The 21,797-nt window shown below is 40.1% G+C and overlaps 1 protein-coding gene across 5 annotated transcripts in view; it reads left to right on the top strand.

Moving 5' to 3' along the window:
* Positions 1-21,797, top strand: part of frmpd1a (FERM and PDZ domain containing 1a) — a 112,478-nt gene that overhangs the window by 6,814 nt on the left and 83,867 nt on the right. For 4 of the 5 annotated variants that reach the window (XM_082536516.1, XM_082536513.1, XM_082536515.1 and 1 more), the window contains one exon: positions 1,301-1,397. The exons of the other annotated variant lie outside the window; for it this stretch is intronic. The gene's annotated coding sequence lies outside the window, so the exon portion shown is untranslated. The remainder of the gene's footprint in view (positions 1-1,300; positions 1,398-21,797) is intronic. 5 annotated transcript variants of the gene reach the window in all.

Genomic DNA, 21,797 nt, shown 5'->3' with positions numbered 1-21,797 from the left:
TGAAAATTACAGTTGAGCTTTGAACTGCAACAATAAGCATCCGTCTGCAGCTCAGTTCTTTTTAAGAAAAGTCTTTGAAAAATCTTCTGAAAGATTGCAGATTGCTTTTGATTACGTGGGGTTTTAGTAGATATCCCAAAGGATGAAAAAAAATCAAAACTCACATAATGGCAACTCAGAAATATACCATACATTAGTGCGATTTCTATATCATCAGTGCACTTGAAGGCACAGTTGGAACATAAAAGCATTTTTCATGATGCTTAGACTCTTATGGGGAGCACATTTAACAAGAACATAAGCCCGTGAAGTTTTTAATCTACTTTTTTTCTTTTAGCAGCCAGCTGATTGAACATACAGGAAACGGCGAGCTTAGCATCACCTACTGAGATGTTTTTTAATGTTCACATATCATCGGAAGACAAAGAAGAGATAGAACACAAAGAAGCTATATTTGTCCTCATATGAAAGACGATATGTATGATCGCTTACTTTCAAAGAGGGTTGTTGTCCAGGCTTTTTGTGATGTGGTTTTGTGGGCTGGTCTAAAAAAATGAAGGGAATTAAATGAGATTTACGAAATACATTATTTTTTTATCTATTTTTTATTAAACAGCAGGCTTAACAACACAATGAATTCAGAAAGAAGATACACTGTAACTGAATTTGCCTTTTCTTACAGATATTTGTTTCTGAGCCAGGCATTATTTCATGGTAGCCAGTAACTGAAAATAATGTCTCATAACATGCTGTTATGATGAAAAAATACATTTTTATTTCATTTATTTACCTGTACCTGCTGCAATGTTTTTAATGGTAACTGTATACTGTAATGAAAAACGTATAAAATCTACTTAGAATTAGATTTTAATCTGAAAAACTGAAACAATTTGCACTCAATTTATAAATTTGTCATTCTCTTTTTTGAGTAAATTTAAGTAAGTAAATTTAAGTTGGAGCCAGATAGAAACAGGAATATGATTAAGTCACAGCATGTAAGGTGGACACGGGGTTTACAGATGCCCTGAAACCACGAGGAATGATATATGTTTTTGGTTTTCTTTTTTGCACACTTGAAGAACGCTTGAAGTCCTTTTTATGATCCTTTTTTAATGTGCTGACAAAACAAAATTCACTAATTAATCCAAATAATTGTGATTTGAACTATTTTAATCAATAGTGAATCTAGTCAATGTAGTTTGTCTTGGAATTTGAACCCCAAAGTCACAGAATGTGTCTCGTTTTTCTTCATAAAGACAAATTAATGAGATTTTGAATGAAAGATTATACTGATTTCCAGGACCCAGAGGAGCAGATGCAAAGTTGGACATAAAGTCACGACTTCAGCCAGTGGAAACAGCTGTGAATGGGAGGGCTGGAACCACTCAACCAAATGTGTAAGCATGTGTCCAGAATCAGAGAAAAACTGAACGGACTTCTCTCGCTTTCAGTTTGCTCGCTCTCATTTCAAACTGCTTTTTTTCTTTTTCTTTTTTGTTCTTTTTGTCTGCTACACAAAAGTAATTTACTTTGCCAAGTGGTACTATTGTTATGTTCTACACGCTGGGAGATACTGTTAGTGTTAAGCTCACATATACCCGCAGACACACTCACAACAACACAAGCGCAAACCTCCCTTGCCTGTACCTGCAGACAGTGTGGAGAAGAGATAAGGCTGCATCAAATGCACAACACAGTATTGATTTCCATGCCAACCAATCTCACCCAATCAAAAAAGGTCACGCTGTGTAGAAATCAAAAAGGGGCCTCTTTGTTTCAGAATTGCATGCCGGGTAGCCTTCAGGCAGACCAACTCAGTGAGTGAGACAGTTTGAAGCGGAACGTTTTTCATCTGTGGCTAACCACCTCGTGCAGCAGGCAAAATTGGAAAACAATATTGATATCTGACCAGTGTAATGGCTGAGATACCAGTGTGAGGAAACACTTGTTTTTTTCCGTCTCCTTTCTTTTGAGAAAAGTAGTCTGGCTTTCTCTCCTGCATGGCAAAAGCACACCCATTACAAACACCGGTGTCAGCGTGAATCTAATTTTGTCAGCTCCGTGCCATGCCTTCCAAACTCAGTCTGTAACACTTGTATGTTTCCGTGACTCACTGAGACATGATTAGCAAGGCAACAATTCAGATCTTTGGGGCTGGTGGGCGGATTTCACAGCCTTCCTATTGCTCAGTGTGATGACGGTCAAGATGGGGGCTTTGGAAGTTGTTTTTGATGTGTTTGTGTTGTTCCATGCTGGGTCCGGGTCACCCCTACATGCATTAATGAGCTGATGCGGCGTTTGAAGTTGGCCTTCAAATCTCCTTTGGTGTTCTGGCCCTGGTGTCCACCCCTCTATCCTCAGACTTTCTTGCTCTCAAATCCACTCTTTACAGACACAGTCAACATCACAGGCGCAGGCAGATGCTCAGTCATTTACATCGCCAGCAGGAGACGCGCGGCCTCACTCTCCTGCAGCGAGCTACTGATGATGAAATGAGGAAGAATGTGCATCTCTGTTTTGTCAGATGTCACTGGCGCGGAAGAGTTATGCACAAGGTATCGCTCGGTATTGATGCCTGACACAGAGTCTACACTTGAAGGCTGGAACATGGAGCAAGTCACAAGTTAATCATCCAGATGACTGCGGTTTGTGTTCTGTCTGGGAGCTCTGTGCTTTGTCCTTTGCTTTCACATGCTTTATAATGTTGTCTTTGCTTCGTGGTTTAGGCACTAAAAACTACTTGGCTAGATTTAAGCAGTAAGACGATTAACAAGATTCAAAAATGTCCCTTGACAAAAATAACCATGCTTGTTGAAAAATGAGCCTGGCCCACTGGCTTTATAATGTGACCCCAAGCGCTCTTTACCAGTGTCTGTGTTTGACAAGTCAGAAGTATGAGACATGTCTTACTGTGACCCCAAAGGATACTTCTCAGTAATTTTGAGACCCAATTAGCTTTGACAGCATGTGAAAATAAGGACTAGTATTTAGTTCAACCTCCTAGGACCTGGCATCCACATATGTGGACATCACATTTTGGGTTGAATAGACCAAAATACAAAATTTCGCTCTACCAGAGCCTGATGTCCACTGTTCCATCGAAATTTAAAACAAATGTCCTCATATGTGGATCTCGTTTTTCACCGAAACAAAAATCTGGTAAAGAAAAAACAAACAAACAAACAAACAAAAAATCAGGTAATTCTTTGTTTTTCCTTCATCAGTTCCCAATCAGCCCAAATAGCAAAGAGAAAGTAAAAATGCATGCCATGAAACAGTTTGGGTCTTAGGAGGTTAATATAGAAATCTGTGACAATCCAAACCAAGCCTAAGCCTAGCCAAACAAGCAAGATGGAAAAAGCAAGAGAAAACAATAAAAATAATATCCCAACAGGACATGAATTCCCTTTACATCTACATTTGACTGGATAACAAAATTGTGACTTGGAACATCACTACTCCTTCAACCTCCAAAAGCAGATTTTGTCACGTCTCTTTGTGATGCCATCAAATGCTGACAGAGGAGCAGTATTTGACGCCCTGGGATTAGATCGGATGGCACTCACGCAAACAGTGAGAATATCAAATACGATTAAATAAATAAATCCTTTTCCTCTCTTTAACTTTCAGTGAGTTGTTTTACCCACTCTTTTGCCAAGGCCCCCTCAAAAATCCCCATTTTTGTTCAGGCAGCCAGTGTGGCCTTCCAAATGCACAATTGCTTTCCTCTGTGAGCTCCCCTGTTTCCTGGTATGCTAATTTCCTGTGATGATCAGAGGGACACAGGGATAAAAGTGCTGTGCTTTAAGCACTTTGTAGTTTTTATGTTGTTGCCATAGTAACATGAAACTGGAGGCCAAATCAATGTGGCTTCTCTCATTTGCATGGAGAAATAGAAACCTTAAACAGAAACAGAAGGAAAAGAAAGGGAGGGAAGAGTGAAAAGAGGCAAAAAAGAGGGAAAACATCCCACACTGCAGAGCATCAACTTTCTTTCTGAACAAGCTAGTTTAACAAGAGTAACTATTTATGTATATATGGCAAACACTACTTCAACAACAATTGCTTATTTAAGTGCAAAAACACAGCAACGCCCCAACTCTTTCTGCTATCTGAGAGCATAGCTTCCATTCTGCACAGTTCACTTGATATGCATCCCACATGCTGCTCACTCCACTTTGAAGTTGTTCACGGGGCTATGAGGCTATGATTATCCCATCCCTGACAAACCTTCCATTCCCGCTCTGAACTATGTACTGCCGACTGCAAGAGCTACGAAGCAACAGCCCCAGCCCTTACTACAACCGAGTCCGAGCCCCATTCTGATTCAGCTCATGAATGCCTAATTAGTTGTTAATTAAAGCTTGGCTCCTCCGTATGCCACTCAGGCTATCTCTGCATTTATTAGGTTCCCAGACTGGGCAGCTGTTAATGAATGGTGTATTTATTCAGACCAATCTGTTTGTCTTCAGAGTGCACCCCTGCATGACGAATACACGTGTGGGTATGCTTGAAATGATTGCGCAGTCAAAATGTGTGCAGGTAGCGCAGATCTATCCTCTTCCACTTGCTATTAACACCAAATCCTTCTGTCTAATTACCATTCATTCAGACAGATTGGAGGTGGCACCAAATATGTATGCATATTCTGTATGCAGTCTCCTCCCATGCATCCATTACTATGCCCAGCTGACTCCAAGGGTTGTTAGCGACACAAAACGGTTCAACTGCGCCTGCATCAGCTTTATAATTTATCGTGCAGCAGTTGAGGTTAGTGACAGAAGGAGGCTGATGTCAGATCAGCATTTGAGGAGCTCCCACCCATGAAGAGAGAAGGGAGGGATGTGATGCATATGAAAGGAGGAAATAAGATCAGGAGTTTCTGGGTGATATTTGTAGAAGAACTCAGATGAATCTTGTTATCTCTGTCTGGTCAAGAAGTCCTGCTTTTTGTTGGTGCTGGCAAGTGATGAAAATAAAGACTTAAAAAAACTCATTCAAATTCAAAATCCACAGGATAATCTTAAATATTTAAAAGAAAGAGTTCAGCGGCCTAACATTAACACGGATCACATACTGTATATCCCCCCCTCGGGTTACAGCCAGAGGTTAAGTCCATTTAAAGAGAAAAACTAAAGCAGATTTGGCTGCATCCCAAGGAAACGTGGTGTTTGTAAGGCTGGCATGTAATTACCTCCCAACAGCAGCCCACTTAGCACTGGGCTTAGTCTTTATAGGCGCCCATAATGCATTGCAACCATTAGTCATTCCACATAGGTTGTTAGTCATCTTGTTGCAGTCAAGAAAACTAAAGATCATTTTGAAAAAGGAGAGGGGACACATAACTGGAATACTCGCAATCCCAAAGGGGAATCTCTGGGAATTTGCAGAAGTGGAGTCAGAAAGTCACTCTAAACTGGGTCTGCAAATGGAATTTAGAGATGAAAGCCAACTCTGTTTGCCATTCTTCGCACAAGGGGGCAAATTACCAATGACGTCGCCATTGTTTTCTGTGGCCAAACACATTAGCTTTAAATGAGGCTCTGGCTCTGTGACTACTGAATCCTCTCATCAGGCTTGAGTCCTCGTGATATCCTAGTGTGATATCTCTCAGGCAGGAGCCGAATAAACACAGAGTAAACACTGACATCATACGTGGGAGCCGATCAAGAGTGACATCAGCAGGAAACGTTAAAGAGCAGTGCCTAGTTTCGGGCGGAGGCTGTGTTTAGTATTAGCTTTTAACTCTCCCCTTCATAATTTCCTTTATGCAAAAAGTTACACTGGCCTCATTCTCACAACTAAGCATGCATTTTTTTTTTATCACACAGTGCCCCTTTTTGCCAGTGTAAAATACCTACATAGCATTTTCTGTGTTACAATAGCTTTTACTTTTCACATCAGGAGCTGTCTGTTTGGTGTGCCTAATCTTGGGCTTTTATTTCAGTTCATTTTAAAGAAGGTAAAATAAGAATGTAACTCTATAACTCAAGGCAAGTGAAAAGATAAGGGAGGGTGAGTAACAGAACTGTAAATGAAAGATGGACGCCGTTACTTGGTCTTTACCTGCTGTATCTGTATGGAGTGTAAAGTTATCAGCTAACACTAGCAAGCTTGGTTCAGGCTGCACTGAATAGGTAGACACCTGCGTATCAGTGCTAAGTAAATAAAAAAACTAGGATCAAACTCATCAAAAATAGAGCATAGTTTATTACTACAGTTAACCGCACAGCAGGACGTACTATTTGTCAGATTGCTTTTAACAGGCTCCAACAGGCTCCTGCATAACTTAAAGCCTTAATACAATTTAAAGAGGTGAGGTGTTTTTACACCATCCCCACCCACCCAAAGGTGTTGTCAGCTACAGAAACCACCAGACTAATCATGGCTGCTTACACAACTAATACAAGTCTGATGTGGGAACATAAAATATAATGAAAATTTTAGACTTTTGAGGTATAATTTTAGTTTTTTGGGGGGAGGAAAAAGTATGTTTGAGAAATAAATTCCTTAAAACACGTCTTCAGATAATTTTTTTTAACAACCCTACTTCTCATTTTTCTTCTGCCGAATTTTCCCAGATCTCAAAAATTACTTTTAGACCCGAGTTTTAATAAACCAGACGAGTCCTTCAAATCAATCACGCTGAGATGTAGAGGAGGGGAAAGGTTATAGTGCAGGTGTCATCGTACAAGAAGAAAGGCAGGTGTGCAAGCAAGAACAGACACACATACACACGTCTCCGTTACAGCTTAATTGACACTGCACCTCTGGACATTGACCAGGTGTTGCCTTCATGCTGTTCACATACCTGTCCCCTCTCAGCCACCTGACTGTGGTGAATAAAAGCCCTAATTAATTTAGGCTGGAGCTTCCCCTTTCAAACCTGTCCGCTGTTTGCTTTGATCTGTTTGCACTGCATTTGATCTTTAGTGAGGCTGTTAACAGCACCACTGAATTAGACCATCAGCCCCAGACGAAGTCTGTCCTAATTACCGTCCTCTCTACTTAACAAAAGGCCCAGGGCCTGAGGCCTAACCAGCCCGTCTCATTTATAACCTGACGGAGGTGCTTAAAACTGCAAAATACACCCCTGATGTTGATTGTGTGTGTTTTGGCTCATGTTCATATTCAGCAGCGTCACATTTGACACTATAGTATGTCTCAACCTTGAGGTATGACAGTTTAAGGGGTTTTTTTCCTGCTTGGATTTTATAATTATGTCTGCATTTTATAGTTTTATTTGCCTTTTAGTTACAGTTAACATTTTAGCACTTATGGGGGAAAAAATTGCTCAGATGTGTGGCAGTTATAATTTTTAACCACTTAATATTCAGGACCACCATAATGCTACTGCTCCTTTGAGATGGAAATCCCCTCTGGGTTATCCACAGTGAAGCCATTGTTGAATCTCTTTATTGGACATCTAAGCATTTCCCCCAGAGCGATATATCTGTATTTGTCCATAAGCTGTTACAGACACACAGATAGTGTTATTCAGCTTAACTGCCACACATCTTGAACCTACTTATAGTAAACAGATTCCTAGTAAAACATGTCTCTTTGTTTTTTCAACAACGTACTCATCTGCTTATCTAACCGATTCCTGTTTTTGTGGTAAGCAAGCAGTCACGACCTCTTCGCTGAAACCTACATGTGTGAATCATGGGACAGATCACAGGCATGCTTCGAAATCTGCATCTTATCTGATTATCTTTTTTAAACATGGCCTTTGAGTGCAACTGCTTCAGCACATTCCCACAGAACATGAGGGCAGTTAAAACGAAGCGGCACAATCACGCTGTCAAACCCTCATTGTCTGTTTAACAAAAATCTGCCACGTTTCCGTGTTCCTCTCATAACCTGAAGGCGCTTGGAAAAACGGTTGAGCTGGCATGAAAGACAAAAAAACGTTCCAGGAAACAGCTGCAAAAAATGTAACGTCGTTTTCATTTAACTTGATGTTAATTGTCAACACCTAATTGTTTAAAAAAAATACATATGTCAAAAAAAAAGAAAATCATGCTGACTGAGATAGCAAAAGGCTTCAGTAGAAAAGCTGATACTAGACTGTTGTGTTCTACTGCTTACATAAAACATTTTATGCCTGAAAGTGATATTTTAAGCATCATTTTTCACATTAAAAGTGAAGCCAATGATTCTTCACATTTACATCAGAATCAGCGACCTACACAGTTTCCTTCAGCTCGTGGAGACTTTAAGCATTTTTCAACTCACTGTTTGGTTTTGCTGTAATTTTATTTTGTTTTTATTGAATTCATTAACCCTTTTACCACAGAAAAAAGTTGTATGTTACTTGGCAGTAATTAGAAGGGGTTTTTTTGTATCCATGTGATGCATACAGTCAGCTTTTTACCCAATGTTCTAGTTTTAGTTAATATTTTCCATCGTCCAAATAAGGTAATATATTTTAGGTTATTTTAGAGAACTAAAGCTCATTGTTTATATTCTACAGTCCAGATCAATCTGGAGGTCAAACAAAGTTCAATCTAATTGTGTTGAAAACATATTTAGAGTTCTGAAGTGTGTATTTAGATTAACGATTGTATTTCATTTCAGAACATGTATTAAAAATGGAAATGTTTTGTAAGAAGAGATAAGATTTCTTTAGTTTTTCAGCAGGTAATTATCCACCCGTGGTATTTCACAGATGAAGCTTGTTGTAAGTATCGGTGCAGTCAGTCGTGCTTGTCTATTGTGTTGCCCAATGCGTCTGAGAGCTCTTTGTGTGGCTGCTGAGGAATGTACTGTATGCACATATGGATATGGTAGATATACCATTTGCGCATAATGTGAACAATGAGCGCGCGCTTGGCCTCACACAAGTGCAGACATCAGAGAAGCATTTTGGAATGCAGAGCGCGCAGGTTTATACACCTGATGATGAAAGACTTATTTGATTAAGGCTTTAAGGTTCAGAGCCAGGACTTGATGTTAATGGATGGTGTTGATGGAAGCTGAACACGTCTCTTTAAAGTAAAATTCATTGTTACTTTTAACTTTTTTCAATAGTGGATTTGGCCTACATTTATACAATTAGTGTTTCAGGCTTTTTTACATGCTAACAAAATGTCACGAGGGGCGAGACTTGAATACGTAGAGTTCAGTCCATAAATATTTGGACAGAAACGACTCAGATACAGTTGAAGTGCAGACTTTCATCTTTAATTCAGTGGGTTGAATGAAAACTAAAGCATTTGTAAACACAATCCCTTCATTTCAGGGGCTCAAAAGTAATTAGACTAATTAAATAACGGAAAATAAAATGTTCATTTCTAATACTTGGTTGAAAACCCTTTGCTGGCAATGACAGCCTGAATTCTTGAACTCGTGGACATCACCAGATGCTTTTTAATGCTCTGCCAGGCCTTTACTGCAGCTGCCTTCAGTTCCTGTTTGTTTGTGGGCCTTTCTGTCTGAAGTTAATTCTTCAATAAGTGAAATGCTCAGTTGGGTTAAGATCAGGTGACTGACTTGGCCAATCAAGAATATTCCACTTCTTTGCTTTAATAAAGTCCTGGGGTGCTTTGGCTTTAAGTTTTGAGTCATTGTCCATCCGAATAATGAAACGCCGCCCAATAAATTAGACAGCATTTAGCTGGATTTGAGCAGACAGTATTTCTCTGAACATCTCAGAATTCATTCAGCTTCTATCCTGTGTCACATCATCAATAAACACCAGTGTCCCAGTGCCACTGGCAGCCGTGTACGTCCAAGCCATCACTCTGCCTTTACCATGTTTTACAGATGATGTGGTATGCTGTTCCACACCTTCTACATACTTTTTGGGGTTTTGTTTTTTTCCAGAACCATCGTGGCTTATTTAGATGTTTTTGGTTGTTTGCTAATAAACAAACAAACAAAATCAAATCTAGCTTTTCTGTTCTTGAGGCTTATGAGTGGCTTGCAATTTGCAATGAACACTGTATTTCTTTTCATGCAGTCTTCTCTTTATGGTAGGCTTGGATATTGATTCGCCTTCTGGAGGCATTTTCAAGAAAGTCCAGTCGCTTTTCTTTCTAAGCTCCTTAGATTACAATGACCTGGATGACTGAGAACTTTCACAGACATACCTTCACAGAGAGCGTTGTTCACTTGGTTGGCTGTTGTGAAGTGGTTTCTCTTCGTCATGGAAATGATTCTGCGATCATCCTCCACTGTTGTCTTCCGTGGACATCCAGGTTTTTTTTTGCATTGCTGAGTTCAGCAGTGTTTTGTATCTTTCTTTCTTTCTCAGGATGTACCAAACTATAGATTTTGACACTCCTAATGTTGTATCAGTTTCTCAGATGATTTTTTTCTTTTTCCGCAGCTTAAGGATGGCTTGTTTCGCTTGCATGGTGCACGCCTTTGACTGCATGTTGTCTGTTCATAGCAAAAACTTCCAAAATGCAAATCAAATCAATTCCAGGCCCTGTATCTGCTTAATTGACAATTGCATAATGAAGGAATTGCTCACTTTTATCCATGAAATAGCCTTTGAGTCAATTGTTAAATTATTTTTGGTCCCTTTAAAAAGATGGTGGCACATGCTAAGGAGCTGAAACTCACAAACCCTTTAATTTGAAATCCAAATCCAATTTAATGGGTACCCTCAAATGAAAGCTGAGAATCTACACCTTATGCCCATGTCCATTATAAACTTATAATTGGAACATTTTTTAGCAGACAGGTAAAAAACAAAACTTGTGTCAGTGTCCAAATATATATGAACCTAACGGTACATTACTCTTCTTTTTTAAGCATATTCTTCTCGTTTGTGACATCATAAGGCATAATCACATATACTTTAAACACGAAAACATTTGAAAGTTAATAGAAATTGTTTGACAAAGTAAAGAAAGAAAGAACGAGGCCTTAAAGTGAAAACAGAATCAGAAAGGTGATGTAAGTGTCTGATGTACAAGGAAGTCCCTGTCAGCAGAAATACTTGTTTCTGCCAACTGATTTTGGGTTGGGTGTAAATGGGACATTCCTGCAGGCACACATCATATACACGTAGTTTAACCTTTTCCGAGTGTCACTTTACAACACGAAATCACACAATGGCATTAAGTGACGCATATATGCAAATAAATGCAGTAACTGGAGATTGCTCATGTGTTCAGCAAAACAAGCAAAAAAAAAAGCTTGTGTCCAAAGAGTGTATTTAGCAGACACGGACGAGCTTTAGTATTAACCTTGTGTACACTTTAAGTTTACACAAAAACCTGAAAGAACTGTTTGTCTCTTTGGATGCAAAATTCTTCACCATGTCCAGCAGCTGCAACCTGGTTTCGTGTAAAAAGTCAAAAAGAATGGAATAGAATTATTAACCTAACCTATGTACTGGACTAGGGGAGGAAGTTGGAGAACTCATGCAGGCAAACTCCACACAGAACATCCCCAGCTGGTTTTCCATCCATCCATCCTCTTCCACTAATCCTTTTCAGGGTTGCAGAGGAGTGGGCGCCTATTCCAGCTGTCATAGTGCGAGAGGCAGGGTACACCCTGGACAGGTCGCCGGTCTATCGCAGGGCTAACACAGACAGCCAGCTAACAATTCACACCTATGAACCATTCAGAATCCCCAGTTAGCCTAACCCCACTGACTGCATGTGTTTGGACTGTGGGAGGAAACCTGAGTACCCAGAGAGAATCCACACATGCAAACAGCACGCAGGTAGGACCCATCCACTTGGTGGATTCAAAATCAGGACCTTCTTGCTATGAGGCAACAGTGCTAAACACTGCACCAACCTGCCATCGATATATCTATAATTAGTTTATCAATCGTATTTTATGTTCATTTAGTATATTCAGTGCAACCATCAGCCATGGCAGTAGCAGCTGAGAAAACCTCATGATAGGACAAAGCAGTTTAAAAAACTATTTTCCTGAAACCAGGTTAAAAGTTGGACTTGTGATCAATAACAGCAACAATACAAAAACCTCTGTCATTCTCAGCGGCCATAAGGAAACAAAATTGATCAAAAAGACTTGATATAGTGTAATGCCTCACTGCATGATGACAGAAAATTGATTTTGTCATTTAATAATGAAATTAGACATATAAATACAGTATGTAGCCTTTTTAGTCATTTTCCAGTTGCATGTTTATCATTTGTGCTAGTTCAGCAATTAGGCTAATTGGAAGGAAAAATGATTCAAAGGGTTACACTGCTGAAAATAAATTGTCAAACAGCAAGTTATTTATTTAGGTAACTAAAAATGGCCTTTGAATAGTTAAATAACTGATGCCATCTTGAACAAACTCTTAGTTATTCTTTTTTGAATAATGGATAAAGTTTTTTCAAGAGCAGATTATCAAGATTTTCCTTTCAAAATGATATAAAACCAAACACTGACAGTTTTTCTTTCCTGTCATATCTGACCACCCACGCGGTCCGCGTGCTCAAAGGATACGTTGGCCTCTTTGTCTACGTGCCCTTGAGGAGCTTTCTTACTCAAGGCATCATCATCATCATCTGCATTTGATGTCGTCAGCACGCTTGCATACCTTTTGTTGCTTTTTTTTTTTTTTGCCGGCCTTAATTCACAGTCACAAAAGATGAGAGGAACCCACAGCATACCAGCCAGCGAGAGGAAGAGTGCTAAAGAAAGAGTAATGCAAAGGCAAAATAAACAGATTTCAAAGCACTTTTTTTTATCAAGACATCAAACGTCCTATGCGATGAAACAGCGTGCTGCGGCTCGCTTGAATTGACACATTGACAACTTCAGACCTATGATGAGAAGAAAGGAGTGGGGAGCAGAAAGATGGTGGAAGGGAGGGAATGAGAGAAAGGAATGAAAGAGAGATCAGCCTAAACTAACAACAATAATGGAATGATAGAAGAGCTTAATTTTGCCTGACAGACGGTGCTTTCATCAGAGTGTGTGCCTTGAACTGCACCTTGATTAATTATTAAATAAGGTGGCCTGCTCTTCAGCTCTGGCCCTCATTTGATGTCCTTGCAAATGTGTTTCTGCTGACAGATAGAGGTCCACTACTGGTCCCTGTTTACACATACTAAAATACTAGAACAGCAGGCAACTCCCATTGCTGTGCTATAAAGCATGACGTTAGCTTTGATGGTATTACAGCTGCTTGGGAGAAGTTTTCAGAGTCCGATTTCAACCTTATGCAAAGATATACTTAAGGAACAATATGTTCTCTATGTGGATTTATTTGTTTGCTTTTGCACATATGGGGAAATCTGAGAGGTATTAAAGGATTATTTAAGACTACAAGAAGTGTGTGGTCTTTTGCTGTATTGCCACATGTAGCATATACTTTTCCATAGTGGTTACTGTAGCCAGTTATAGCTCTTTATTCTAGCATCCTTGATGTTCTGTGGTGGTAAGTAACTGAGCACTTTTTGTGTAGTTAATTGAATATTAATCAATGTTATTTCATATGTCGACTCCACTCTGCAGCGATCTATCGTACTTTTTACGCTTACTGACTCTTTTTCAGACTAAAAGTTTGCACATGGGTTGTGTCGTGTCCAGAGATGGGCAGTAGCGTTACTGTAATCCGATTACTTTTTTCGAGTAACGAGTAAAGGAAGGGATTACTATTGCAAAAAAGGTAATTAGATTACTGTTACTTTCCCATAAGCATGCTGCGTTGCTTTTTTTGCGATTTTTTTTTTTCTTCGTGGCAACAGCTGTGTGCAGATCAAAAATGGATAATATATCGAGTGCGGGAGAGAGTATGAGCGTGCAGCGTTTAAAGCGTGGAAGTACTGACCCTACTTTGAGTTTGATTCTGTAAAAAGTGACAAAAACATTAGCGTCCACTGCTCTCTGCGTAGGAAGAAAACTTCTTTTTACAGCGAAAAAACCCCTAAACGTCCGAGCAAGCACAGAGTACGCTGCCGCTGGAATGTGAAATTCACAGAGAAACTGCTGTATCCTTCCACTGACCGCTGCGGCACACCTGCACCAGGCAAACCTCCGCCTGCCCCACTCCTGCTATACAGGTTAAAGTAGAGCAACAGGACTGCTGAGTCTTTGATTTTATTTATTTTCTGCTGTGTTTTTCTTGCATCTATTTGAAAGAGTGAGTGTAAACACAAAAAATATTTTATTTTATGTGCTGGAATGTGCAGAAAATAGGTTTAAATGTTAAACATTTTTCTTCCAGTCAGAGAATGTTGCATATAATTTAATGTTTGCTTGATGCATAAAGTTAAAAGATTAAAACTAATAAAACAAGTTTTAAAAAGAGACTTTTTCATTTGATTACATTTTATATGATGGATAGACTATGTGCACGTTAGCATATGCTACTTCCGGTGCGGAAACTCCTGTGGGGAGCTTTGTTTCCGGTGTCCTGTTTTCTGGTCCAAAACAAGTTAGGCAAATGAATGAATCAAGCGGCGATTTACATTTCTATAGATGTCTTGTTCATCGACTTGTCGATATTTTTTCCCCGCGCCTAAGAGCAAAAGAGAAAGGGATTCAAATGTTATATTTCTCAGCTGTCCCTCGTTTATCGCGGGCGTTATGTTCTAAAAATAACCAGCAATAGGTGAAATCAAGTAGCCAATTTTATTTTTTGACGGTGCAAAACATTTCGTGGACATCGTGGACATACAGTACTGCACTACAGAGTCACACTGCCAGCGATCGATGCAGCGATTCTGTACTGTACAGGAGAGACGTCACGGAGGAGATCGTCTGCAGCGATCAGGACGCAGGACACAATGTGATGTAAAAAAAAGCATGCCAACTTGCACTAAAAAAATCCGCGAAACAGGTGAAAGGTGAACCGCGTTATAGCGAGGGACCACTGTAATTTTGAAGGTAAGTCACAACATACCCTTCGTAAATACTAATGTATAGAAACCGTTACCAGCAATCGTTCATTTTTTGTGTGGCTTTTTTTCACGGTTTGTTAACATGCTGTGTAGGTGGGTACTTGACTAGCTGATATCGACATAACAGGGGAAACATCTGGTTTGACTTCACCTGTAGTTTGAATGCTGAACATTTGACTGTTTAATTCATAATAACTGTCACTATACAGAGATGTGCTTCTGAATGTGGACGATGTGTCTTCTGATTTTTGTAATGCAGTTCTGCTTGTGTTGAGTGATGTAAACAACTGATCGATCTAAACTCTTTAAAGGTCAAAATTGATCATTAGATTTTCTCTCAAACCAGGAAGTTAGCATTTTCTCGTGCACAGGGTCTATTATGCAGAAAAAGTAGAATTGGGCTGAAAGATCTATTGCTTTATAACCTATTTAGGGGATAAATCATGTTTTAAAAGTAACTAAGTAACTAATTACTTTTGAAAATAAGTAATCAGTAAAGTAAGGGGATTACTTTTTTGTGAAGTAATCAGTAATTAGTTACTGATTACTTTTTTCAGGTAACTTGACCAACACTGGTCGTGTCAAAGCGTAATCAAAGGATTGCTTTATGGCGAGCCCACCAAACATTTTTAAATATTTTGTTGAATGAACTTCGAAGCTGTCAAATGAAGCTTTTCAAATGGCTGAAAAACTAAAAAAGTTGAGCTGCTGTCTGCAACACCTGGCCGTCTGTTCAGTATCAAACAAAAAACACATGCATTTGCTTTTTTTTCATGACAAAAATGTTGTTTTCCATGTTTCCTGGTTTGTAAGTCAAGCCCTGATTGAGCCTCTGTTTGATGTGGAAACTGCCCATCCTCCTTGTAAGCCCATGGATCTTTTGGCTGTCAGACCTCAACCATTTTGGGGCAGGAACATAACTTTCTAAAAGATGATTAATAAAGGAGGTTATTGACTTAATCTTTTTGTGATTTAAATGTCGTGCCATGACCATAAGTGTGATACAATAGGCTTGTACTCAGTGTGTTGGATGTAACATGCTGCAAAGTTACACTTTACTGTAATCACATTACATTTCTCTAAAGTAGATTCACTGTGCATGGTGTTTACTTTGAAGCCTCTTTAGGCCGATTAGTACTTCGCTTTGTGTTGTCAGTTTTGTGGTCAAACATGCACCCTAAAAACATTGTGTCCTCATTTGTTTTGGTGTGTGGGACTGTATCCTAAGGTTTATATTGTTAACTGGAAGCTTGTGCTGCACTGCGCCATAGGCATGCAGAGATGAAGCAAGAGCACACTTTATGAGGTTGCATAAATTATGTCAAACTGCCTACAGTTTATAGTATGACATATGTAGTATGCTCCTTCCAAATCCAGACATGGGAAACAATAACCCAGCCCATCACTTGACAAATTGAAACCTCAAGATTTTGCAAACCTGGTCAAAGCATTCTTTAAATGCTAAAATCTGAGCTGATGGCCTCAGTCTGACGCCAGATCACAGGAAACCTTGCCTCCACCTTTCCTTTCTCCCTTTGGTTACTAGTGTGAGGCCTGCATCTTTTTAGCTTTGATTGTTTTGGGCATATCTGGCATAGCTGCAGATTTATTAATATTTCTCCTAACTCAGTGTATCTGGAGATTGTCCTACACACCTAGTTAGCTGCATCAGACAGCCCCCTCAATATGGCGCACATAAAATATAGAATAAGAAGCAGGTACACAACATAGTTTGAACAAGCTCACTGATTTCCACATTTGTCCTTAGATAAACTGTCAGATTTTTTAGAACATCTCCTGTCTATAAACTTGCACTTCTACTCCTCCACTAAGAAAAAAATAGAAATTAGTGAATATAAATAAGTCTTCTTGGGATGAGAGGTAGTAGTATTCACTAAAGCCTTTGATCCAGCCTTAACTAGATAGCCTTGACAAGTCCAATTTATGACTGCTTTTCCCCACAATAGCTCATTGTGTGGAGAGCTGGAGATGATCTAATCACCACTGCCCTCTGAAGTCTGAGAGAGGAGATGAAGAGGAAACATAGTGGAAACATTGTCATCCATCACTTTTGATGTGAAAACACATGATGGCATCACCTTATCTGATCTTTCTTCCAAATTAGTAAGACCAAATGAAATGAAGCAGATCAAACAAGACGAAGGAGTCATTTAATTGCATTACACACCCACACTGCACTTCCTTTGGTAAGCTGTCCTGTTTGTCTGTAGGATTGGACATTTTGATGAATAGCTGCATAACAATGCTCCTGCAGATGACAGTTTGTTGAATAGTTCATATGGCTTTCTCTTAGCTCTCAGCTCTCTGTTCACACACAGCCACAAACATCCACCTGAATACATACAGACTGATGACAAATTCCAGGAAAAAGCGAAACAAGCCAAAACATCTTGGCAGAAAAGCGTCTTTCATCAGCTTGGCAGTGATTCTCCGATGTCAAGCCGATGAACTTGACTGGATGGATAAATACAGTTCTTTCATTTGGTATGCTGCTGATGATGGTGGTGGTGGTGGAGCGCTGTCCAACACCATTCTGGAGCCAGATGCATTAAACTATAGATTCATGGCTGAAACTGTATTTGTGCATAAAAGCAGAAATGTGCATGTGGTTACCATTTTACCAGGCACAATCTGATGTCACAGCATCATGACAATAATGTTAGTCCAGGATCAACATTGCAGCTGATCAGTAATATTGCCTGAACAGTCAGTTAGCGTTAGCCAAAAGTTAGCTAATGCTATTTAAACTAAGACCAGCTTTACTGTTTATTTACAGCATTGTCAAACTCATCATTCAGTGACCCCTCATGCCCTGTGATTACGGGCAGTATCACTCTGGAAAAACTCATCTAGGTCTACTTTTGTATACATCAATGAGCCTTACCCTTTAAGAGCACCATGCCAGTAAAATGCACCTCACACCATAACAGAGGCACTGGATCCCCACACTCAAAGTGTCAGGTTCTTTCCTTTACTCTCTCACCCGTCAAAATAAGCACACAGAAAGTGGTCGATGCACAGATGCTTTAAAACTTCAGATAAACCTGGTTACCAAAAGCCAATCAATGTCGCCTTATCATCAGCAGTCCCTTCACTCTGGTGAGAGTTCAGATGTCGGCTACACGCTCAAAGACAAAGCCGAGCACAGATACCGACTCGTGCCGTCCTCTGTCTGCGGCACCTAAAAACAAGGCAGATTCGAAAATGCCACCTTGTGACTTTTTGGAGGAGCTAATCTATTCTATTTAATGTAGTTCAGAAGGGCCCAACATTCGCACTGAAGACACAAGGCAGGATTAATCCTCATATAGCGGTGGCAAGATGAAAGGAGATAAACCACTTAGCTTCGTTCTTGGATGACTTTATATATTTATTTCCCTCAAGTCTCTTCCCAACGTTTGAAAAGGGATTTAGCAGCAAAGACACTTAAGTCTGTGGAATTTAATCTTTTTTCCTCTTTCAAGTAAGTTGTGGATTTTTTTTGTGCGCTGTTGAGTTTTATGAACTTTCGACAATAGTTTGGGGAGGGCTGAATGACAGAATTTGATGTGTTAACTGTGGCCTAACATTAAAAAGAAAAACTTCTTGAGCATTCCTGTACAACTGTCATCAGAACAAGTTCTGCAGCTGAATCAAAAACACTGCATTTCATGCAAACTACTTTGGCTTTTGGGTTTATTTGATAGGTCACCGCATGTGTTTGTTCTTTCTGGTTCAGACCTCTAAATAAATAATCCTCATAATGTGAATGCAGATTTCCTGACCCCAGAATGTGTCGCAAAGCTTCATGCCCGACTGTCAGTCTGACCTGTCTGCTCTTCAATAGCTTCCCACTCCTCTACCGACTCTGCGGCGCTTGCGTTCTGAGCTGAGCCTGCTGAGTTGTGCCGACCCCGGGATCTGGCCTCCGCACATCAAAAGCTCCGTATGGAGGATGTTAATATTTGCTCAGGTGCGTCTCACGAGTCTCCCTCTCTGAGCAGAGAGTGCTCCGAGCATATAAATATATCAGAGGCCAAAGGGACGTCTGGTCCTGCTGTCCCTGTGTGTGAGAACAGGGGATGGGAGTGGATGACATTGTGTGCTGTCGCCAAACAAGCCCATACACACTCGCATACACAGATTTCACTCCTCCTCCCGACTGCTGGGGTCGGTAGCCTTCATTTGAACCCCCTCTTTCCTTTCTTCTTGGTGGCCTTCTGACCTGGGGCTGCCCCTTGGTCAGGGGGCACATGGACAGGACAGCTGGGGACAACAGGAGCCCTGTCCCAACCAAATCCCCTCCTGCCTCCTGCCTTTTCCATCCCATGGCCCTTGTGTTGCCTTTGAACTTGTGCCGCCTGATACTGAGGCAAGACCCCACCTCCCGAGACATCCACTGTTTATCCAATGCTACAAATAAGAACAGAGTGGTGAGATTAGATACGACTTTCCCCTAACCTTTGGTGTAAGACCTCCATCTCACACCTGCATCGATTCCATCTGAGTGTCACTGATTAAAATGACTAACAGAAAGCCTGGGCTCCATCTCCCAATGCTGCTTGCACGTCTGTTATTTGGATGTCAGGTTGACTTGGCTCGCCGTGATGGCTTGTTTACGCTGAGCTCCACAAATAAGATCTAACCCTCAGCAGCCGCTGTCGTCAGGCAACAAAGATAGACAGAAGTAGAATCTAGAAACTCCAGCGTCACATCAAAGGAGCTGGAAGCCACTCAGCTCCACATCTGTGGAACAATCTGACTGTGAGACCGAGGTGTTTCGTAACTGGCTTACTGACAATACATAGACTGTTGAGGACCTGAAGAACTGCTGCTCCTGCTGGAGCACACGTACATGTCTGGAGTTTAGGATCCCAGGGAAAAATGGAGGCGGGGTGCAGGATTTTATTTGCTATCAGCTCAAGGGGCAGAGGAGGCTTTAGAGCAAGGTCTTGGATGTTTACTATAGAAATGAAATCATGATAAGAAGCCTATATCATAAACAAACTACCAGAAACAGGCTGACCAGAAGGAAAGCTTTATATTTCTCTGCTTGGAAATAAACTAGAGAAAGCTATCCGTATAAAAATGGGTGAGGCGAGACAGATTGTATAGTTTTGTTAGAGCAAGGTCAATATACATGGTCCCAACAGCAGAAAATTAGCTTTTAGCGGTTTGTATTTCAGTTACACACTTCAGGCTTTTACCCAGCAGCGGCAGAAAACCCATTAATGCCGTGACTGTCGGTTCATCATCGATGTGGAAATGTTAAAAACGTCTTTCACAGTGACTTTGTCTATCTATCTAAACTCGGAGGGAGGAAAGGTGTCCAGAACCAAATGTCATTCTTCGATGTCATTTTCCTGTATAGTCTGTGAATGACGATAACATTACCAGACAAAGTAAAACAGGATTGTTAAATTCTATAATATTGATCACCTGTTCTTATCAGTGAAGTCCAGGGCCCATCCTTCCTGCTGATATTGTCCCCACTGCTCGCAGTAATCATTACTTTTTTATTGTTCTAAAGAAAATACTTCAGTGTTGACATTGTGGAAGTTAAAATTGCAAAAATATAAACTATTTCTGCCCAAACTTTCTGTGTAGATCAACACTAAGACAGGTGATTAAGCGAACCATTAAAAAAAAAAAGGTACAGATTATTGCTATTTTAGACTTTAAATTTTTTATTCCTGAACTCTATGAGAGGAGTTTGCATGTTGCAGTTATAGATAACCCTTAATTCTCTTCTATTCTCTGCAGCTTACAGCCTTTCACTTCAGTCATCATCTGAAACAAGCAATTTTAGTTTTCTGCGTGACCAATCCCCTCTCATTAACATTAACTAGACACAGGAGTAGAAGCCATATTCAAAACAAGCATTTAGAGCAGTCTGAATCCTGATGCTTTGGCTTACTTACTGCACATATGGTGACCTTATTATTTGAAACTTTGGGCATGTTTAATTTGAGCATCCATCACTGCTGCAGTCTAATAGTACATATGACAGAAAATAAGGAAGAGCATTGAGGACCAATTTATGAAGTGTAACGAGAGAAATAACAACAGGCACAGCGAGTTTAATCCACCAAAAGATAAAACAACATAAGAAACTACAGCCAGATCAATCTGAAGGAAAAACCAAGACTTGCTATGTGGAGACACGTGGAATTAGCACACCAATGAACAAGCTAGCTAACTAACAAAGAACAAAAACACAATGCTTAATACATCAAGGTAATTAGGAACAAGTGGAAACAATCAGGGAATCACAGAGATAGGAACAAGCCAAAGAGAGGAAGTAAAATTTAGCAAAACACACTAATAAATCAGACATGACAACAAAAATTGTTAAGTAAAGCAAAGAAGGGGGAAACATACCAGAAACATAAAGAAGAAATATGATGGTGATTACTGGGTTAGAGCCAAGTCTGAATTTTATCATCAAAGTATGAACACACTTGTGCACAAACTCACTATACTATAAAGGAGGGATGTCAGTGTCCTGCAGGTTTTAGATATCAGCGGACATGAGGAAGTCATTTAGCAATTTGAATCAGCTGTGATGGATCAAGGACACATCTAAAACCTGCAGGACACCGGCCCTTTGGGCCTGGAGTTCCGACACCCCTGCTATAAAGGAGCAAATACACATGTTGTCTAGGAAACACTATTCTTAGTCCAAACTCTTATCGTCGTGTTCTTAGATCTCCATGCGGGACTGAAGGCTCCTGATTTACTGAGAGACATGGTTTGATTAGTTCCAGTTACAGACTTTTGTCTTATGAAGACATTGATAAGACAAAAGCTGCACTGACATATCGCATGGAATTTGTGTAGAATTACATGAGAAGAGTTGGAGAACTAAACTAGAACTAGAACTAAATTTCAGTTGTAAGACTGAACAGAAACAGAACAGATGCACTGTATAAGTTGCTTAAAATGTATAACTCTTATATTTTAAGCAGC

The sequence above is a fragment of the Aulonocara stuartgranti genome (assembly GCF_965226115.1).
Source record: "Aulonocara stuartgranti genome assembly, chromosome: 6".
In the NCBI taxonomy this organism is placed as follows: Eukaryota; Metazoa; Chordata; class Actinopteri; order Cichliformes; family Cichlidae; genus Aulonocara; species Aulonocara stuartgranti.
Note: the sequence above shows the minus strand (reverse complement) of the source record. Positions and strands in the feature narration are given on the sequence as shown.